At 41.9% G+C, this 18,573-nt stretch overlaps 1 non-coding gene across 1 annotated transcript; it reads left to right on the plus strand.

Moving 5' to 3' along the window:
* Window positions 1–480: 480 nt before the first annotated feature.
* Trnat-ugu (transfer RNA threonine (anticodon UGU)) lies at window positions 481–555 on the plus strand. The gene has a single exon. It is a non-coding gene; the product is annotated as a tRNA-Thr (tRNA).
* The last annotated feature ends 18,018 nt before the right edge of the window (window positions 556–18,573 follow it).

The raw sequence follows: 18,573 nt of genomic DNA on the forward strand, positions 1-18,573 counted from the left end.
GATCTCCTGCTTACATGGCAGACGCTCTATCCATCTGAGCCACCACGTGCACAGAGGATAGTGCGTCTGCAGGGACTTATCCCTTGCACGCCCCCCGTGAGATCCACATTCCCAACATGTCCACAACACTACATTCGTAGTGCGCCTAATAGATGTTTGCCCATCATACTCATTACTCGTGGCAGATTAATCTACCAAGTCCCGTACGAGATCGGGCATAGCGTGTGCATTCGCACAAGAAGGTCAAAGGCCAGGAACCCATATTTTTAACTATATATGACGATAGTATCTGCTCCCGGAAGAATAGTTACCGTCGATGACCATACAGCTTTGCTAGAAATTAATCTGCCACGAGTAATGAGTATGATGGGCAAGCATCTATTAAGCGCACTACGAATGTAGTGTTGTGGACATGTTGGGAATGTGGATCTCATGGGGGGCGTGCAAGGGATAAGTCCCTGCAGACGCACTATCTTCGGTGCCCGTGGTGGCTCAGATGGATAGAGTGTCTGCCATGTAAGCAGGAGATCCCGGGTTCAAATCCCGGTTGGGGCACACATTTTCAACATGTCCCCAATGAAGTGTATCAACGCCTGCTTGCAGCTAGGGTGTCAATTTAATTATCATTTCATTTTATTTCTGGCTGTATTTACACAATGTGATCAAAAGTATCCGGTCACCCCCAAAAACATACATTTCTCATATTAGGTCCATTGTGCTGCCCCCTACTGCCAGTTACTCCATATCAGCGACCTCAGTAGTCAATAGACGTCCTGGGAGAGCAGAATAGAGCGCTCCGCGAAACTCAAGGACTTCAAACGTGGTCAGGTGATTGGGTGTCACTTGTGTCATACGTCTGTACGCGAGATTTCCACACTCCTAAACATTCCTAGGTCCACAGTTTCCGATGTGGTAGTGAAGTGGAAACGTGAAGGGACACTTACAGCACAAAAGTGTACATGCCGACCTCGTCTGCTGACTAACAGAGAAAGCGAACAGTTGAAGAGGGTCGTAATGTGTAATAGGTAGACATCTGTCCAGACCATCACACAGGAATTCCAAACTGCATCAGCATCCACTGCAAGTACTATGACAGTTTGGCAGCAGGTGAGAAAACTTGGATTCCGTGGTCGAGCGGCTGCTCATAAGCCACAAATCACGCCAGTAAATGCCAAATAATGCCTCACTTGGTGTAAGGAGCGTAAACATTGGACGATTGAACAGTGGGAAAACGTTGTGTGGAGTGACGAATCACGGCACACAATGTGGCGATCCGATGGCAGGTTGTGGATATGGCGAATGCCTGGTGAACGTAATCTTCCAGCGTGTGTAGTGCCAACAGTAAAATTCGGAGGCGGTGGTGTTATGGTGTGGTCGTGTCTTTCATGGAGGGGGCTTGCACCCCTTGTTGTTTTACGTGGCACTATCACAGCACAGGCCTACATTGACGTTTTAAGCACCTTCTTGCTTCCCACTGTTGAAGAGCAATTTGGGGATGGCCATTGCATCTTTCAACATGATCGAGCACCTGTTCATAATGCACAGCCTGTGGTGGAGTGGTTACACGAAAATAACATCCCCGTAATGGACTGGCCTGCACAGAGTCCTGACCTGAATCCTATAGAACACCTTTGGGATGTTTTGGAATGCCGACTTTGTACAGGCCTCACCGACCAACATCGATACCTCTCCCCAGCGCCGCACTCAATGAAGAATGGGCTGCCATTCCCCAAGAAACCTTCCAGCACATGACTGAACGTATGCCTGCGAGAGTTGGTTCAAATGGCTCTGAGCACTATGGGACTCAACATCTTAGGTCATAAGTCCCCTAGAACTTAGAACTACTTAAACCTAACCAACCTAAAGACATCACACACACCCATGCCCGAGGCAGGATTCGAACCTGCGACCGTAGCAGTCCCGCGGTTCCGGACTGCAGCGCCAGAACCGCTAGACCACCTGCGAGAGTGGAAGCTGTCATCAAGGCTAAGGGTGGGCCAACACCATATTGAATTCCAGCATTACCAATGGAGGGCGCCACGAACTTGTAAGTCATTTTCAGCCAGGTGTCCGGGTACTTTTGATCACATAGCGTATATCCCCCAGTTCTTTATGTGCCATATGAAACTTCATGTAATGAGTTTTTTTGATATTCAGAGAGAGTCCATTACTGTTAAACCGTTTCAGAATGTCATCAAATGCATTGTTCACAAATATTTCCCAGTGTTCCCTGTTTCTTTATCAACTAGAAGAGAAGTTTCTGCAGTGAACAGGATGAACTTGCTCACTAATGTGGTGCAGTGTGGGAGGTTAGTTATAAATATAAGAAACAGTAAGGGTCCCAGTACCAAGCCTTGAGACACTCCAGTGTTGACTGTGCCCCACTTGGACAAAGCTGAGATTCCATTACTGCCAGTACTTATTACCCTTTGTTTCTTATCTGTAAAGTAGGACTTAATCCATGTCCCCATTATTCCACTTAACTCATAATAGTCTGCTTTATTTTGTAGAATTATGTGGTCGACACAGTCAAAAGCTTTGGCTAGGTCACATAGGATTCCAGTTGGTATCAGTTTCCTCCTAAGAGATTCGAGAATTTGGTCAGTGGAAGAGAAAATAGCATCATCAATTGACAGGCCTTGCCGGAAACCAAACTGCCATTGACTGAGAATGTTGTGGCTGTTCTGGTGATTAACAATTCTCCTGTATACCAGCTTCTCATGGACCTTTGTAAAACTTGTTAGCAGGGATATTGGGTGGTAGTTTGTTACATCAGTTTTTTACATTTCTTGAGAAGTGGTTTCACACAGGCATATTTTAATCTAAGTGGAACAATACCTTTCTTCAAGGATTCATTAAAAATGTGACACAAGACTGCACTTAGTCATGACAGTGCTTAAGTATCTTAGTTGTAATATTATAAACCCCACAAGAGTTTTTTGACTTCATCTCTCTGGTTGCTTATTGATCTCACTAATTGTTGTAGGGTTATCTGCATCTGGCAAACACTGGCATTGTTAGCTTTATGCAGAAGTGCTATCGCATCATCCACTGAGCCTTCACAGCCAATTTTTTCTGCAGCTGTTAAAAATGTTTATTGATGATATTAGCAAACTTCCTCAGCATTTTTACAATATTTACATCCTGAATTATTTCTATGTCAGTCACATACTCTACTTTTTTACCACTCTTCCTTTTTATAACTTGCCAGATTGTTTTTGATTTGTTGAGTTATCAATTTCAGATGTTATGTGCATAGTTTTGGATTTTTTTTATTACTCTTTTTAAAATATTACAATACAATCTATAGTCCTCCTTTTTGATGGGATCATTACATAGCCTTAGGGATTCATATAAATTTCTTTTGTTCTATGGGAAATTCTGATCCCTCTAGTAATCCAAGGTTTCCATTTCGTGGCCTGAGGATTGTTTCCCAAAATTATTTTTGGGAATACAGTTTCAAACATTGACACAAACTCATTAGGAAACAGGTTAAGTTTATCATTAATATTCAGAGAAATTTGAAGATTTCTAAGTTATCATTATTGACAGGCCTGACAGTTTTAAATGAGTGTTTCGGTTTATCACACAGTTTGATATCGTTTACTGTAAGCAGCTGACCATCAAGGTCAGTGACTTATGTGTACATAGACCGCAAGTCGGGGTATGGTTCAGTAGTTTCCATTCATAGCTACCATAGATCTACCTACCACCATCCAGATCATACAAATTTTCCCTGACTAAGAAATGATTGCAAGTGCAATATACACTTGAGTACGTCCATTCAAAGCTAATTTTTGGGGGCCAAGCACATTTTTAAGTTCCAGTTGCTAAGCATCGTACTCTTGATCAGGGGAACGACCATCGCGAGACTAGTATATTATTACAGCTTTCAAAACTGAGTATTCTACAAAAAAAAATGATCCTGTTAGAGCGTCATACAAAGATTTTGTTTGTTATATGTGTCAGTAACGGTGACTTAACGACACAGACCTGTTTAGATCATATAACATTTGTGTGTGGGAGCTGGATTTTCGAAAAGGAATAGCATGTTATGTGAAAACTCCCATAGGCTTGAATGCAAAGAATGCTTTATTCCAAGTGTATAATGGACTTCTGTTTGTCCCTTTCACAGCACCATGTATGTAAGTGAATAAACACTATGAAGCCATCGTCATTCAGTTATTCAACTTCAAGTATGTGCCAGATGTCTGTGAATAAGGTAATGCCGTAATTCTGATAGTGAATTTGAGGAGTTACAGTTAGTGTATTGTGAGAAATATTGTCACGCTTTATCTATCGCTACTAAAGGGGGGAGGGGGTTGTGACTGCTCAACTCTGCCTATTCAAGAACACAGCTGTAGCCACACACTTGTTACTGCTTACCACGGGTTTGAGTGGGTAAAATCAAGAAATGTGTGTGATGTGCTCTCAGATATTTATATGAAACTGATTAAGAGTTGTTGCCACATGAACGCTTTTGATTACGATATGTTCCCTACACAAGTCGTACCATTACTATGTGATATAATTTTATTTTCTACCCAGCGTATTTAAAAGGGATGAACTCATTTCAAGATATGTGCCCTGATTTAAACATTGGGACTCGAACGTGCGATGTGACTGGACCACCATCAATTAAGATGTCTTGTATTGGGTGTATAGCTGAAAGGTCAATAATAATAATGTCTGTTCCATAGCCAAGTGAGATGCTAATACTTTTTTAATGATCTAGTTCTTTACTTAATAGTTTCTATGATGATGAGCGTAGACTGTTCGTATTTAAAGATATGGCATGCACAGATGGTGCTAGAATGATAGACACATTCTCAGGGAACTTCGCATTGCTGAGGTCTTTCAAGGATGTGAAGTGCGCTAAACCACAGAAGAGTGCAAAGTGATTAACGCATTTCTACCATGGAATTCACTGGGATGATCCTGGTATATCCTGAAAAGATATGTTGACGTCGGCTCGATTACTCGACCATCAGTTATGTGAAGGGGAAGGAGGAAATCTCATGGCTGCGTCGAATCTTAAAGATTCCTGCTACTGAAGACCTGACATTCTACAGGTGTCCCGCTCTCCAACTCAAGAAGAAGAAGAAGAAGAAGAAGAAGAAGCAGAAGAAGAAGATGTCTGAAAATAGTGTTGCTGATTTACCTGCTTATGAAAATATAAAATTACTTTGAAAATACCGAGTGAGGTGGCGCAGTGGTTAACACACTGGACTCGCATTCAGGAATATGAAAATACAGTTATCCGAATTTAGATTTTCTGTTATTTCCCTAAATGGCATCTGGTTCCTTGAAAGGTCATGCCTGATTTCCTTCTCCATACTTCCCTAATCCGATGGGACTGACGGCCTCGATGTTTGGGCCCCTTCCCCAAATCAACCAGCCAACAAACTTTGAGAAGTAAATGAATTTCTACCTCATAATATACACACCAAAAATGTTTTGCATTATCCCAGTATCACAGACACAGTCCCTTCGACTGTTCAGAGATGGCACTAAGCCGGCCGAAGTGGCCATGCGGTTCTGGCACTGCAGTCTGGAACTGCGAGACTGTTATGGTCGCAGGTTTGAATCCTGCCTCAGGCATGGATGTGTGTGATGTCCTTAGGTTAGTTAGGTTTAACTAGTTCTAAGTTCTAGGGGACTAATGACCTCCGAAGTTGAGTCCCATAGTGCTCAGAGCCATTTGAACCATTTGATGGCACTAAACCCGCCCAAAGATGTAAACAACCATGCATGAGCAGCGACTATTACACGGAGGGGGTCCAACAGGCGATGAGTTCCAGTCATTCCATAAGGAAGGAGGTACACAGCTCGTGTTGTCTGTAGTTCAGCCATGCCTCTATGTTCAATACCGTGGTTCGATTGAATCCTCATTATTACTCCGTGTCAGGAAGGACTCTCAGCAAGGGAAGTCTCCAGGCGTCTCGGAGTGAACCAAAGCGATGTTGTTTGAACATGGAGGAGATACAGAGAGACAGGAACTGTCGATGACATGCCTTGCTCAGGCCGCCCAAGGGCTACTACTGCAGTGGATGACCGCTACCTACGGATTATGGCTCGGAGGAACCCTGACAGCAACGGCACCATGTTGAATAATGATTTTCGTGCAGCCACAGGACGTCGAGTTACGACTCAAACTGTGCGTAATAGTCTGCATGATGCGCAACTTCACACCCGACGTGCACGGCGAGGTCCATCTTTGCAACCACGACACCATGGAGTGCGGTTCAGATGGGCCCAACAACATGCCGAATGAACCGCTCAGGATTGGCGTCAAGTTCTCTTCACCGATGAGTGTCGCATGTGCCTTCAACCAGACAATCGTCGAAGACGTGTTTGGAGGCAACCCAGTCAGGCAGGACGCCTTAGACACACTGTCCAGCGACTGCAGGAAGATGGAGGTTCCCTGCTGTTTTGGGGTGGCGTTACGTGGGGCCAACGTACGCCGCTCGTGGTCATGGAAGGCGCCGTAACGACTGTACGATACTTCAGTGCCATCCTCTGATCTATAATGCAATCATATCACAGCATATTGGCGAGGTATTCGTCTTCATGGACGATAATTCACACCCCCATGGTGCACATTTTGTGAATGACTTCCTTCAGGATAGCGACATCGCTCGACTAGGGTGTTCAGCATGTTCTCCAGACATGAACCCTACCGAACATCCCTACTGAACATGCATGGGATCGATTGAAAAGGGCTGTTTATGGATGACGTGACCGCTCTGAGGGATCTACACGAATCGCCGTTGAGGAGTGGGATAATCTGGACCAACAGTACGTTGATGAACTGGTGGGTAGTATACCATGACGATTACAGGCATGCATAATGCAAGAGATCGTGCTACTGGGTGTTAGAGGAACTGGTATGCACAGCAATTTGGACCACCACCTCTGAAGGTCTCGCTGTATGGTGGTACAACATACAATGTGTGATTTTTATGAGCAATAAAAAGCTGCGGAAATGATGTTTATGTTGATCTCTATTCCAATTTTCTGTACAGGTTCCGGAATTCTCGGAACTGAGGTGATGAAAAACTATTTTTTATGTGTGTATATATATGATTTCTCTTCACCCTGTTCCCACTTTGATAGGATTTAGTTTCGTAGAGATACTATGTCTGTGGTTTTCCTAGATACAATTTTGGACATGTTTGCTGCATGTCTTTGAAAGCAGATGCAGTCACATGCCTCTTACCCCCGTAATCCAATACATGCTGCACAATAGGCATAATTCCATGCAACCATTCTATATGTTTTGTTATTCTCTGTCTTAAACTTCAGCACTTTAATAGCGCTCATCTTCAGAAATACTAATGTCATTTGTGTCCTGCACAGCGTTCATATATACAGGGTGGACCATTGACAGTGAACAGGCCAAATATCTCACGAAATAAGCACCAAACGAAAAAACTACAATGAATGAAACTCGTCTAGCTTGAAGGGGGAAACCAGATGGCGCTATATGGCGCTGCCATAGTTCAAACGGATATCAACTGGGTTCTTTTAAATAGGAACCCCCATTTTTTATTACACATTCGTGTAGTACATAAAGAAATATGAACGTTTTAGTTGGATCACTTTTTCCGCTTTGTGATAGATGGCGCTGTAATAGTCACAAACGTATAAGTACATGGTATCTCGTAACATTCCGCCAGTGCGGACGGTATTTGCTTCGTGGTACATTACCCTTGTTAAAATGCATCGTTTATCAATTACGGAAAAGGTCGATATCATGTTGATATATGGCTATTGTGATCAAAATGCCCAACGGGTGTGTGCTATGTATGCTGCTCGGTATCCTGGACGACATCATCAACGTGTCCGGACCGTTCGCCGGATAGTTACGTTATTTAAGGAAACAGGAAGTGTTCAGCCACATGTGAAACGTCAACCACGACCTGCAGCAAATGATGATGCCCAAGTAGATGTTTTAGCTGCTGTCGCGGCTAATCCACACATCAGTAGCAGACAAATTGCGCGAGAATCGGGAATCTCAGAAAATTCGGTGTTGAGAAGTCTACATCAACATCGATTGCACCCGTACCATATTTCTGTGTACCAGGAATTGTATGGCGACGACTTTGAACGACGTGTACAGTTCTGCCACTGGGCACAAGAGAAATTACGGGACTATGACAAATTTTTTGCACGCGTTCTATTAGCGACGAAGCGTCATTCACCAACAGCGGTAACGTAAACCGGCATAATATCCACTATTGGGCAACGGAAAATCCACGACGGCTGCGACAAGTGGAACATCAGCGACCTTGGTGGGTTAATGTATGGTGTGGCATTACGGGAGGAAGGATAATTGGCCCCCATTTTATCGATGGCGATCTAAATGGTGCAATGTATGCTGATTTCCTACATAATGTTCTACCGATGTTACTACAAGATGTTTCACTGCATGACAGAATGGCGATGTACTTCCAACATGATGGATGTCCTGCACACAGCTCGCGTGCGGTTGAAGCGGTATTGAATAGCATATTTCATGACAGGTGGATTGGTCGTCGAAGCACCATACCATGGCCCACACATTCGCCGGATCTGACGTCCCCAGATTTCTTTCTGTGGGGAAAGTTGAAGGATATTTGCTATTGTGATCCACCGAGAACGCCTGATAACATGCGTCAGCGCACTGTCAATGCATGTGCGAACATTACGGAAGGCGAACAACTCGTTGTTGAGAGAAATGTCGTACACGTATTGCCAAATGCATTGAGCTTGACAGACATCATTTTGAGGATTTATTGCATTAATGTGGTATTTGCAGGTCGCTCTATAACAACATGCATTCTCAGAAATGGTAAGTTTACAAAGGTACATGTATCACATTGGAACAAGCGAAATAAAATGTTCAAACGTACCTACGTTCTGTATTTTAATTTAAAAAAACCTGCCTGTTACCAAATGTTCATCTAAAATTGTGAGCCATATGTTTGTGACTATTACAGCGCCATCTAACACAAAGCGAAAGAAGTGGACCAACTAAAACATTCATATTTCTATATGTGCTACACGAGTATGTAATAAAAATGGGGGTTCCTATTTTAAAAAACGCAGTTGATATACGTCTGACCTATCGCAGTGCCATCTAGCGGGCCAACCATAGCGCCATCTGGTTTCCCTCTTCAAGCTAGAAAGTTTCGTTATTTGTAGTTTTTTCGTTCGACGCTTATTTCGTGACATATATGGCCCGGTCACGAACAATGGACCACCCTGTATAATACAGCTACTCGCCTGACGAAAGATCCGTACCCAAGACTGGAAAGTTGCACATGTCACACCAATATTCAAGATATGCGGTAGGAGTAATCCCCTAGATTACAGGCCCATATCATTTACGACGATATAAAGCAGGATTTTGGAACATATATTGCGTTAGATCAGTATGAATTACTTCGAATAAAGCGATCTAATGAGACATAGTCAACACGGATTTAGTAAACATCTGTCTTGTGAAACACAACTAGCTTTTTACACACTCAGACTGTTGAGTGATATTAACAAGCTATTTCAAATATATTCCGTATTTCTAGATTTCGAAAAGGCTAGTGAAATTGCGTGTTTATGGAATATCGTCTCCATTATGTCACTGGATTCGTTATTTCCTGTCTGGGAGGTCACTTGTCGTTTATCGCCTAGTAAACTCATCATAAGATCAAAACAAATTGCAAAACGATTTAGAAAATATATATAAATGGTGCAAAAACTGGCAGTTGTGTCTAAGTAATTAAAAGTGTGTCATCTACATGAGTGCTAAAAGGAATCCATTAAATTTTGGTTACACGATAAATCAGGCCTTAAATTCAACTAAATACCTAGGAATTACAATTATGAACAATTTAAATTGGAAAGTGTGGTGTCACCGCCAGGCACCATACTTGCTAGGTGGTAGCCTTTAAATCGGCCGCGGTCCGTTAGTATACGTCGGACCCGCGTGTCGCCACTGTCATTGATTGCAGACCGAGCGCCGCCACACGGCAGATCTAGAGAGACTTCCTAGCACTCGCCCCAGTTGTACAGCCGACTTTGCTAGAGATGGAACTGACAAATAGCGCTCTCATTTGCCGAGACGATAGTTAGCATAGCCTTCAGCTACGTCACTTGCTACGACCTAGCAAGGCGCCATTACCAGTATCATTTAATATTTATCTATGGATGCCTGTATCATCAAGACCGATGTTCTCCAATTACGGAATAAAGTTAAGTATTCCAAGAGCTTCGTACTTTATTTATTAGACTCAACTACTTCATTTTTCCAGACCTCACGCCATCCTGCGTGAGCTTATAGCGTGCATTGCGGCCTCCTCTAGCAACACGGTGTTGGCTCTTCTGCCAACACTACAGAAAGAACACACAGAAAATTTTGTGGGGAAGTTAAACCAAAGACTACGTTTTATTGGGAGAACAGATAGAAAATGTTGTGACAGATGGTTACACTGGGGTGAATCTAGTGGCATGGGACTTGGGGAAGTAAATGGGTCTCTTCCATGGTATTGCAGATTATGTTCAAGGGATAGGAAAATAGTGGAACAGGAAGGGAGGATTAGAGCCCTTCAGGTTGAACTGGATAGTGCTAGGGAGGAACTGATGAGGTTAATGGGAAAGGAGGGTGAAGACAGGTGGAAAGTGGTAGCAAGGAACAGGGGCCACAGAAGGAGATCAGTATCAGACCGTTTCATCATTGGCACAAATAGTAGATTATCCTTGCTACCTCAGTCAGCTAAGGAAGAGGCTCAAGTAGACGTAAGTGTAGTCAACACTCAACCGGCTTTCACAAGGAACCCAACTGTTGCGAAAAAACTAGAAAGTAGGACCAAAGTTCTGTTGTTAGGTAGTAGGCACGGAAGAGGCGTGGGCCAGACCTTGCAGGAAAAATTTTGTGACAGGTACCAGGTCACAAGTATTTTCAAGCCCAGTGCATGTCTTAGTCAAGTGATAGAGGATGTAAGATCATTGTGCAAGGGTTTTACGAAGCAGGATCATGTTGTGGTAGTGAGTGGAGCGGGAAATAGTACTGGTAGGGATCAGGGCTACAATATTGAGTCTGACCTGGTAAAAACAGCATCTGCAACGAGCGATAAAATGTTGGCTTGGTCCCTGCTTTCGTGCAGTATGACCAGCCCCAATTGAACAGCTCTGTCAGGAGGGTCAATATGGAGCTAGATCAGCTGCTTTGGGCGGCTACTTTGTCAGGCATAGGTTTGGTTACTGTTGATGGTGATGGTAAGTGGTACTTCACAAGATATGGCCTGCATCTCAGTAGAAAAGGGAAGGGTAAGCTGGCTGGGATGATAACAACATTTTTAGGGGGGGGGGCACTGAAACTCATGGGAGTACTTTTTTAGGCTAATATCAGTGTCCAATCATCCTACATTGATTGAAATTAAGCTTAATGAGAAGTTCAGACTGGCAGGTACTAGAAATGCGAAAATATCACAAGATCCTCAAAACAGTACAGTGAAAAATAATGTTAGTATGTACCAAGATACACATAAAAGCACAGTGAAAAATAATGTTAATATATTGCATCAAAATATCGGGAGATATAAAAAAATAAAGTAGATGAGCTTCTTATTTGTTTAGAAGATTTAGAAACTGAGGCTGGATTAGATGTGCTATGCCTGTCTGAACATCATATAGTCACAGGTATGGAAATGCTAAATATAGGTGGTTATAAGCTTTCAGCACATGTAAGTAGAGACACTATGGAGAGAGGAGGAGTCGCCATATATGTTAAAATCAGTCATAGTGTGACAAATTTGGAAACTAAAAAAAATGGTGTAGAGCAACGTATAGAAGCATGTGCATGCGAGCTTAAACTAAATAATGGCACTTTTATAAATGTAGTCATGAATAGGTCCCCATCGGGAAAATTTTCAACTATTTTTGGAAAACTTGGATTCTTCATTGTGCTACCTGCCAGACAAAGGAAAGCAAATTATTGTTTGTGGGGATTTCAATGTAGATTTTCTGAAAGAGTCTGAGAGTAAGCTTGACTTTGAAGTATTACTTGGTTCTTTCAATTTGACATCAGTTATTGATTTTCCTGCTCGGGTGGTACAGGAAAGCAGCACAATGACAGATAACGTTTTCATAGACCAAGATAAATTTAATGAAATAAAAACTTTTCCTGTTAAGAATGGTCTGTCTGATCACAGATGATGCACAGCTAGGTACAGTACATGATATAGCTCCATACAATAATGAAAAAGAGTCCTCCAAAATAGTGTGTTCCATTAAAGATTTAACAATTCAAAATTTTAGGGAAAGCCTGCAACACTTAGACTGGGATGAGGTATACAGGGAACATGATGCTAATTTAAAATTTAACCTGTTTCATGATACCTTTGTGAGTATATTTGAAAACAGTTTCCCTAAGAAAACAGGGAAATATAACTGTAAGAAACCATGTAAAAAGCCTTGGCTTACTAAAAGGATAAAAATATCTTGAAAACAGAAAAGGGAAATGTATCTTATAGCTAGGTGGAGTAATGATCCCAAAACAGTGAAACATTATAAAAACTACTGCACTGTATAAAGAAAAGTTATTAAAAAGTCCAGAAGTACATGCATTATCTCTGAGATTAACACATATGATAGTAAAATTAAAACAATTTGGAATATTGTGAAAAGGAAAACAGGGCAACCAAGAGCACAGGAAGACTGTATTTGTATCAAACACAATTAAAAGTTTCTTAACAAGAAATCAGAAGTAGAAAATATTTTTAATAATCATTTTTAAGTGTTGTAGAGAAAATAGAATCCAGCTATTCATTAGAAAATGCAAGGCAGTAATAGAAGAAGCAGTACCTATGCAATTTCATAAAATTGAAATTCAACCCACTTCAACTGAAATTAGGAAAATAATAAATTCACTTAAAAGTAAAAGCTCACATGGAATAGATGGCATTTCCAACAGAGCACTAAAAGCTTGTTCCCAAAAAATAATTAGGATTCTCAGCCACATATGTAGTAGCTCACTGAAACAGGGCATTTTTCCACATAGACTGAAATACACTATTGTTAAAGCATTGCATTAAAAAAGTGATAGATCTGACGCTAACAACCACTTCCCAATCTCACTTTATCCAAAATTCTTGAAAAAGGAATGTATTCAAGAGTAGCATCACATATTTGTAAAAATGAAGTACTAACAAAATGTCAGTTTGGTTTTCAGAAAAGCTTTTCGACAGAAAATGCTATATATGCTTTCACTGATATTAAATGCATTGAATAACCTAACAGCATCCACTGGAATATTTTGTGCTCTCTCAAAGGCTTCTGATTGTGTGAATCATGAAATTGTTCTAGATAAGCTTAAGTATTGTGGTATGAGTGGGACAGTGCACAAATAGTTTCATTCATACTTAATTGGAAGAATGCAGAAGGTTGAAATTAACAGTACAGAAAGTTTGCAAAAACCAGTGGAATCCTCTAACTGGGGAGGTATCAAGAATGGTGTCCCACAGAGTTCAGTCTTAGGTCCCTTATTGTTCATAATGTATATTAACGACTTGCCACTATATATTCATGAGGATGCAAACCTAGTTCTTTTTGCTGATGATACAAGTTTAGTAATCACACCCAAATAGCAAGAATCAGCTGAGGAAATTGTAAATAATGTCTTCCAGAAAATTATTAAGTGGTTCTCTGCAAATGGACTGTCACTAAATTTTGAGAAAACACAGTTTATACAATTATGTACAATAAATGGCATAACACATTGATAAATATAGACTATAAACGGAAGTCTGTTGCTAAGGCAGAATACTCAAAATTTCTGAGTGTGTGCATTGATGATAAATTGATTTGAAAGAAACACATCGATGATCTGCTGGAACAGTAAAGTTCAACTACTTATGCTATTAGGGTTATTGCAAATTTTGGTGATAAATTTATCAGTAAATTATCCCACTACTCCTATTTTCGTTCACTGCTTTCATATGGCATCATATTTTGGGGCAATTCGTCATTAAGAGAGAAAGTATTCATTGCACAAAAGTGTGTAATCAGAATACTAGCTGGAACTCACCCAAGATCACCTTGCAGACATTTATTTAAGAAACTCAGGATATTCACAGTACCTTCGCAATACATATATTCACTCATGAAATTTGTCATTAATAACCCATCCCAGTTCAAAAATAACAGTAAAGTGTGTAGCTACAACACTAGAAGAAAAGATGATATTCACTATTCCGGATTAAATCTCACTTTGGAACAGAAAGAGGTGAATTATGCTGCCACAAAAATCGTTGGTCATTTGCCAAATAATAGGAAAAGTCTGACTGATAGCCAACCAACATTTAAAAGCAAATTAAAAGAATTTCTGAATGACAACTCCTGCTACTCAATAGACGAATTCTTATATATGAAGTAGTAACTATTAAAAAATTAATTAATTAATTAACAGATCTATGTATGCATATATGTATATATGTAACAGATCTACTAACGAGACTTCCTACACTCCTCTCATCCATCCTTTCTTGGAGTACTGCTACGTGGTCTTGGATCCTTACCAGATAAAATTAGTGGAGTATAGCGAGAAAATTCAAAGAAGAACAACACATTTTGTATTATCGCGAAATAGGGGAGAGAATGTAACAGTCACAATACAGGGCTTGGGATGGACACCATTAAAACAAAGATGTTTTTCGTTGCAGCGAAATGTTCTCACGAAATTTCAATCACTGACCTTCTCCTCCGAATGTGAAAATATTTTGTTGATGTTGAGAGCTCGCACAGAAAGATATAGGTGTTCATTTTTAACATATGCTGTTGAAGAGTGTAATAATAGAGAATTATTGTGGTGTCAGGCACTTAAGTGTGATTTGCAGAGTATCCATATATATATATATATATATATATATATACACTCCTGGAAATGGAAAAAAGAACACATTGGCACCGGTGTGTCAGACCCACCATACTTGCTCCGGACACTGCGAGAGGGCTGTACAAGCAATGATCACACGCACGGCACAGCGGACACACCAGGAACCGCGGTGTTGGCCGTCGAATGGCGCTAGCTGCGCAGCATTTGTGCACCGCCGCCGTCAGTGTCAGCCAGTTTGCCGTGGCATACGGAGCTCCATCGCAGTCTTTAACACTGGTAGCATGCCGCGACAGCGTGGACGTGAACCGTATGTGCAGTTGACGGACTTTGAGCGAGGGCGTATAGTGGGCATGCGGGAGGCCGGGTGGACGTACCGCCGAATTGCTCAACACGTGGGGCGTGAGGTCTCCACAGTACATCGATGTTGTCGCCAGTGGTCGGCGGAAGGTGCATGTGCCCGTCGACCTGGGACCGGACCGCAGCGACGCACGGATGCACGCCAAGACCGTAGGATCCTACGCAGTGCCGTAGGGGACCGCACCGCCACTTCCCAGCAAATTAGGGACACTGTTGCTCCTGGGGTATTGGCGAGGACCATTCGCAACCGTCTGCATGAAGCTGGGCTACGGTCCCGCACACCGTTAGGCCGTCTTCCACTCACGCCCCAACATCGTGCTGCCCGCCTCCAGTGGTGTCGCGACAGGCGTGAATGGAGGGACGAATGGAGACGTGTCGTCTTCAGCGAAGAGAGTCGCTTCTGCCTTGGTGCCAATAATGGTCGTATGTGTGTTTGGCGCCGTGCAGGTGAGCGCCACAATCAGGACTGCATACGACCGAGGCACACAGGGCCAACACCCGGCATCATGGTGTGGGGAGCGATCTCCTACACTGGCCGTACACCACTGGTGATCGTCGAGGGGACACTGAATAGTGCACGGTACATCCAAACCGTCATCGAACCCATCGTTCTACCATTCCTAGACCGGCAAGGGAACTTGCTGTTCCAACAGGACAATGCACGTCCGCATGTATCCCGTGCCACCCAGCGTGCTTTAGAAGGTGTAAGTCAACTACCCTGGCCAGCAAGATCTCCGGATCTGTCCCCCATTGAGCATGTTTGGGACTGGATGAAGCGTCGTCTCACGCGGTCTGCACGTCCAGCACGAACGCTGGTCCAACTGAGGCGCCAGGTGGAAATGGCATGGCAAGCCGTTCCACAGTACTACATTCAGCATCTCTACGATCGTCTCCATGGGAGAATAGCAGCCTGCATTGCTGCGAAAGGTGGATATACACTGTACTAGTGCCGACATTGTGCATGCTCTGTTGCCTGTGTCTATGTACCTGTGGTTCTGTCAGTGTGATCATGTGATGTATCTGACCCCAGGAATGTGTCAATAAAGTTTCCCCTTCCTGGGACAATGAATTCACGGTGTTCTTATTTCAATTTCCAGGAGTGTATATATATATATATATAATTTTTGGATTAAGATACAACCAATAATAAACTGTCCTGCATTGAGAGGAAAAGAATGTGTTTTCAGTAACAAAATTCTGCTTTCCCCAAAGATGTCTGGAGAGGATAAAGATTTGTATGATAATTAAAATAGGTCATCCTAACCAATCTTCCAATAATTGAAGCACTACACTATTAGTAAAAAAAGGGGATTTGATGGTGGTGGAGGGGTAAGCCTAGTATCTCTTCTGCCAGTTGTTTCGCCTATTATCATTATATGTAAGCACATGAGAAGGGAAAACGTGGTGGGTAATGAGTTACTAGTGATTTCACATGATACTTTACATAGTTCCTGTTTGACAAGTTTATTGTTCACTAAGGATGTGGTGAAGACTAAAATGTTATAGAGACTAATTTAAACTCCAAATTTTTTAAATATCCTCAAAACTAATCGTTTGCAAATGGTGTTTTCATTGTCATATACCCACGCAACTTTTTCTAGGTAAAGATAGCATGGGTAAAATGCACAACATATGTAACTGTTTGTCCGGATGCTTCACTAGCACAAATGCCGCGATAGCTCGATGCTAATACTCCTGCACGAAATTTTATTGCCAAGTGTTTGCATTGAGCAGGTATGAACATTTCTGAAAGTATACCATTTTTCTCAAACTAAATGAGCAATATCTGTCCTATCCATAACCGAAAATTGATTTTTAAACTTAAAAAAAGAAAATTTTCCACTTAAAAGGTACAAAACTAACTTTAGAACGATAATTTCAGAAAGCAGCTGCACTATTCCCTAGCTTTATTAAACCGTGCCATCTGCTCTAGCGCCAATGTGGTGACTCCACATGGAACACTGCAGTCCAGACTTTCCCTATGTAGACAGTGTTGCTCATAAGTGACGACAATTTGAAAGCTACAATTGGAATTCAAATTGGGTCATGTGAAGTCCCTGGCTCGCTGCCTTGTAGATGCCATATTGAATTTCAGTGTATTTTGTTGTTTCCGGATTATAACCTGACTGTTACGACAGTACGCCATTCAGAGCACTGGCGCATTTAGTATTTATCACAAATTTCACTCTTGGTGCGATTTGATACAATTAAACGCCAGTTAAAAAGATATCAATGTTAAAAAATGTTCAGAAGATCCTAGGATAAACAATACTAATGCTGCAAACTTCTTGTTATCGGTATGGTTAGCTAATTAGAGTCGTGCAGGTGTGGAGCTGGAGGAAGTAGGTTCACAGCCTTCTGCATACTAATATTTTTCCCCATCTTCCGGTTTGTCTGGTTCTTCCTTATTCATATGATAGATCTATGTTGTACAATATTCACTGTTACATACACGAACGAGCTCTCTTAGGAACCACTTTCTTCGATTTTGTGACTTAAGTCTGATAAAATAGCGAAAGACGAAACCCCTGCAAGTGAAACGATCAGCAACAACATTTATGTTCTTGCTTGTCACGAATATTTGGCTGTGATGGCTTCGTTAATAATGCAGTCGTAAATGCGGCGGTCAAGACAAAGATTGTACAACCCACAGTGGGATAGCATTGCCACATGATGTGAACACCATACATATGCCAAATGCAGGTTGTGGCTTATAATTTCAGTCACTCGCCCTTTGTTCAAACGTTTCTGATTTAAATAATGAAACACTGCAACAGGTACATATTTTTTCATGTTTAGCACTATGTATTTCGAGAATTTATTGTCATTGTCAGTGTAGATATTTATCAAGTATTTTGTGCGATGCTTGTATGTGTGTTGTGCCTCTCTTGCACTGTACTATCTCATCACTAACAGTGCGTGTGAAATTTCACTCTACATGTGTAGTTTTCCGCATAATGCAGGAGGTGCAGTACCTTATAAACGCTAAAAGACGACTGCAATCCGAGAGAAGCAGAAAAACACGCAAAACGCTTCTGCAATGAAACTTCCGGGGAGATTTAAAACTGAGTGTCTGATCGACACTCAAACTTGGGAGCTTTGCATTTAATGGTCAAGTGCTCTACTAGCTGATCTACTCAAGCATGGATCACAACCTGTACTCACAGCTTTACCTCCGCCAGTACCTCATCTCTGACCTTCCATACCACACACAAGCTCTCCTGTCGAGCTAGCAAAAATTGCTCTCCTGGAAGGAAGGATATTGACGAGACATGGCTAGCCACAGCCTGGAGGATGTTTCCAAAATGAATTTTTCCACTCCACCGTGGAGTGTGCGCTCATAT

This window comes from Schistocerca cancellata, chromosome 7 (assembly GCF_023864275.1).
Source record: "Schistocerca cancellata isolate TAMUIC-IGC-003103 chromosome 7, iqSchCanc2.1, whole genome shotgun sequence".
Taxonomy (NCBI): domain Eukaryota; kingdom Metazoa; phylum Arthropoda; class Insecta; order Orthoptera; family Acrididae; genus Schistocerca; species Schistocerca cancellata.